Source organism: Equus quagga, unplaced genomic scaffold (assembly GCF_021613505.1).
Source record: "Equus quagga isolate Etosha38 unplaced genomic scaffold, UCLA_HA_Equagga_1.0 HiC_scaffold_4471_RagTag, whole genome shotgun sequence".
NCBI classification, from domain to species: Eukaryota; Metazoa; Chordata; class Mammalia; order Perissodactyla; family Equidae; genus Equus; species Equus quagga.
This window is the reverse complement of record NW_025793811.1, coordinates 29,666-34,520: the sequence shown is the minus strand read 5'-3', so window position 1 is coordinate 34,520 and position 4,855 is coordinate 29,666. Positions and strand designations below refer to the sequence as shown.

The 4,855-nt window shown below is 36.1% G+C and overlaps 1 pseudogene; it reads right to left on the bottom strand.

Moving 5' to 3' along the window:
* The window catches only part of LOC124232316 (olfactory receptor-like protein OLF2), a 5,729-nt pseudogene extending 874 nt beyond the window's left edge, over positions 1–4,855 (bottom strand).

The following is a 4,855-nucleotide window of genomic DNA, read 5'->3' as shown; positions in this document are numbered from 1 at the left end:
TTTTTTCCGCTAAGTATGCATGATTACATTCCTTCAATCACATGTCATCCAACTGGATTTTAATTATTTTATGACTATAACATACATTATACTTAGTACACTTTTTCTTGAAATATGTCTATTTCATTCATATATGTGTCTGTGTCTTTTACTACATTGTACTCTCTTAGAAATAACAGCAACATTTGGCAAATTTCTATTTATCCTGAAGCCTAGCATCAGGACTTGCATACATAATGTCTAATTACTAATTGTTCTTAAATATTTTAGGTGACTAGACTGGTAGGTAATGGACAAATAGTAGAAATAAAGAGGTCTTTTGGGGACTGTTTCAACTAATATAGATCATACATACACCTGTTCATGAAAGAGGCTTTAGGAGACATCAGGGTTCTATTTGTTTCTTTTCTTTTTTTCTTTTCTGAGGAAGATTAGCCCTGAGCTAACTACTGCCAATCCTCCTCTTTTTGCTGAGGAAGACTAGCCCCGAGCTAACATCCATGACCATCTTCCTCTAATTTATATGTGGGATGCTTACCACAGCATGGCTTTTGCCAAACAGTGCCATGTCCACACCAGGATCTGAACTGGCGAACCCCAGGCCACAGAGAAGCTGAAGATGTGAACTTAACTGCTGGGCCAACAGGCCAGCCCCCTATTTGTTTGTAAAATAATTTGGTTGGCTTTTCTTCATTTCAATTGTTACAAAGTTGAAAATTATTGGAGTGGAACTATGCATCCTTTCCAAATCCCTCCCAACAGCTATGATTTAATGCTCCATTATCCCTGAACCTTTGTCATTGTGGTCCTTGGTTTGATGGAATGCCATGAGCAGGAAGCAGAGTTAATCAATCTTTCACACTGACATGACTGGTATCAACTTTCATCTACCCTCCTTTTTGCAATGTGAATTTTAAGTACATTTCAATCACTGTTTTATGCTCTGTACGTGCACACAAGGAATCAGAAAAATTCGTACACACACATATATTTAATTTGAATACAGATTGTCCCTAACATACTATGCTCCAACTCCACATTTTTTTTACTTCATGTTGGTGTGAATGTGATACGCATTCAGGAGAAACCATACTTCAAAGTTTGAATTTTGTTCTTTTCCTGGGTTAGCAATATTCCACAAGATACTCTCTCATGATGCTGCGCAGTGGCAGTGAGCACTAGCTCCCAGTCATCCATAGGATCATGAGAGTAAACAACCCGTACTCTACAGTGGACTGTGTTGCCAGCATATTTTGGACACTATTCTGGACCCTCATAGGGAGAGAGAGAAATTGATGACCTTGTTGCCATAGCATCCCCATCCTGCATTAATTAACCTTAATTCAATGCTTCAAACATTTTTCAGGCCCAGTGTGTTTTCATCTCTATTTGTTAACGGTGAGTGCCCATGCAAGTATCCTATTCTTCACTTTCAGTACAGTATTCAATATATTACATGAGATGTTCAATAAAATAGGGTTTGTGTTAGATGATTTTGCCCAACTGTAAGTATTCTGAGCATGTTTAAGGTAGGCTAGCTTAAGCTCTGATATTTGGTAGGTTAGATGTATTAAGTGCATTTTTAGCATGATATTTTGAACTTAGGATGAGTTTATCGTGATATAACTGTATCTCAAGTTAAGGAGAATCCATATGTGAAAAGCTAATAACATAAGAATGTGGAAATGAGAATTTTCAAGGTTCTACGACAGACTGATGGTACCTGTGTCTGATTAAAGATATTTTCAAATTCTTTGACACTTCTCCCATGGAGATATGGTATCTTTTCTCCCTCCTTTTAAATTTAGGTTGGCCTCTGACTACTTTGATGAATACAGGATAGAAAAACTAGCTCTGTCACTCTGGGGCTAGCTTTCAAGAGGCGTATACATACAAATATAATTATTTTAACATAGTTAACAATGATCAAAAACTAGGAAAAAATATGCCCACCAGTACAAAAATATGTAATTGGATTAAGATATTTCCATAATGTGGAATACCATGTAATCATTCAAAGAAATACATCAGAGCCCCTTGTATTGATGTAGAAGCATTTGCAAAAGCCTACAGTCAATTTGGAAAATTAACATACAATGAATTATATATACACTATTTTATGGAAAGCGAATGATGATTATATATTTACCAATGAATGAACTTGACAAAAAAATAAGAAAAGATAAAGGGCAAGCTGTTATCAGGGGTTTTCTGGAGCATACATTAGAAGGAAGGATGAAGCATACTGGAGTTCAATGTGTGGAATGAAGAAATGCAGGAGAAAAGTATCCACTAAAAAAATAAAATTCTGGGCCAGTCCCAGTGGCCTAGTGGTTAAGTTCGATTTCCTCTGCTTTGGCAGCCTGGGTTCGGTTCTCGGGTTAGCCCTACACCACTTATCTAACAGTGGCCATACTGTGACAGCGTCTCCCATACAAAATAGAGGAAAAGTGGCAACAGATATCGACTCAAGGTGAGTATTCCTCAGCAAAAAGAGGAGGATTGACAATAGATGTTAGCTCAGGGTAAATCTTCCTCAGTGTAAAAGAAAAAAGAAAAGAAAATTCATAGATTTATGATATAATCTCCTTTTTAAATTATAAATATGTGTGTTTGTGTATTTCCATTTATGTATGTCCATGAGGATATTATTTCCGTTTTATTAAGATGCGATTGACACGTAACATTGTACTAGTTCAAGGTGTACAAAATAATGATTTAATATGTGCATATACTGCAAAACATTGTCACAAGTTTAGTTAACATCCACCATCTCCTATAGTTTCAGATTTTTGTGCGTGTGATGAGAACTTTTAAGATCTACTTTCTCAGCAACTTTCAAATAGATAATACAGTATTGTTAACTATAGTTACCATTTGGTACATTACATCCCATGAATGTATTTATCTTTTAACTGGAAGTTTCTACCTTTTGGCCATATCCACCCATTTCCCCCACCCATCATCCACCATCTCTGGCAACCACCAATCTGTTTTGTTTCTATGAGTTTAGTATTGTTTTTTTTTTAGATTCAACATATCAGTGAGATATTACAGTATCTGTCTGTCTTTGTCTGATATTTCACTTAGCATAATGCACTCAAAGTCTATCCACGGTGTACCAAATGGTAGGTTTTATTTTTGTTTTTAGTGGCTAAATAATATTCCATTATATATATACCACACCTTATTTATCCATTCATCTTTTGATAGAGACTTAGGTTGTTTCCACATCTTGACTACTGTGAATCATGCCGCAATGAACATGAAAGTGGTGATTATCTTTGATTTCTGGTTTTAATTTCATCTGAATAAACACTCAGGAATGGGATTGCTGGATCATACAGTAGTTCTATCTTAATTTTTTAAGGAACCTTGATGTTATTTTCCATAGTGGCCATACCAAGTTACATTTACATCGACAGTGATCAAGGGTTTCCTTTTTTGTACATCCTCATCAACATTTGTTATTTGTTTTTTTATGATAACCATTCTAGGCATAGAGACCTGATGATAGCCAGGTGTGGGGTGATATCTCATTGTGGTTACAATTTGCATTTCCTGATGATTAGTGATATTGAGCACTTTTCATACACCTGTTGTCCATTTGAACATCTTTTTGGAAGAATTTCTATTCAGTTCACTGGCCCATTTTTTAATCAGATCGTTTTTTTTGGTATTGAGTTGTGTGAATCATTACTGATATGTGAATTGCATGTATTTTCTTCCATTCTGTAGGCTGTCTTTTCATTGTGTCAATAGTTTCCTTTACTATGCAGAAGCATTTTAGTTTGATATAAGTCTTACTTGTTTATTTTTGTTTTTGTTGTCAAATCCAAAAAAATCATTGCCAAGACTGATGTCAAGGAGCTTACCCCCAATGTTTTGCTTAGCAGTTTTATAGTTTCAGGTCTTGTGTTCAAGTTTTCAAGTCATTTTGTGTTGACATTTGTAAATGGGGTAGATAGGAGTCCAGTTTCATTCTTTTGTAGTGTCTTTCTAGTTTTCCCAGTACCATTTATTAAAGAGACTATTTTCCCCATTGCATATTCTTGGATCCATTGTTGCAAATTAATTTAACATAAATGAGTGGGTTTATTTTGGAGTTTTCTATTCTGCTTCGTTAATCTATATGTGAAAACTTGTCTGTTATTATGCCAATAACATATTCTTTTGATTACTATAACTTTGCAATACAGTTTGAAATCGTAAAGTAAGGTGCCTCCAATTTTGTTCTGCTTTCTCAAGTTTGCGTGGCTATTAGAGCATTTTTTGTTTCCACACAAATTTTAAGATTGTTTTTTCTATTTCTATAAAAATGCCATTAGCATTGTTATAGCCTTCTAATTAATACTGGCCCTAATATTGGTTCCCTACATTAAACCCAGCATATATGAGGTTAAAACCAAAAGTGCTCATCCCCTTTCCCTGACTCTTTAGTTACACTAATATGTAAATATCTGCTTTTTTAACCTGTGACTCCCTGAGCTTTACAACTAAATAGAAGTTAGAAATTGTAAAAGCCCAGGTGGCCTCACGCTGGGCTCAGGCTACTCACAGGTCCTTGAAGTTTATTACAGGGAAACTGATGTCCAGAGAGTATCAAGAAACTGAATCTTCCCAGAGCTTCCTGGCACCAGAATCCACCATCCACCACAGAGGCAGACAACCAAGGGCAGGCAGGTGAAGAATCCCTTATCTAACAGGCTGTCCCTCCTTGAAAGCACCCTAAAGCTGGTGGGAAAGCGCTGACCAGCATGGTCATAGACTTCCCCCCTCTACATTCCTCACAAACCTCTGAAATCTTTTCCCCATTTCTTAGTGGGTAGCCAGCAATTCTTAAGGCACTAGCCAT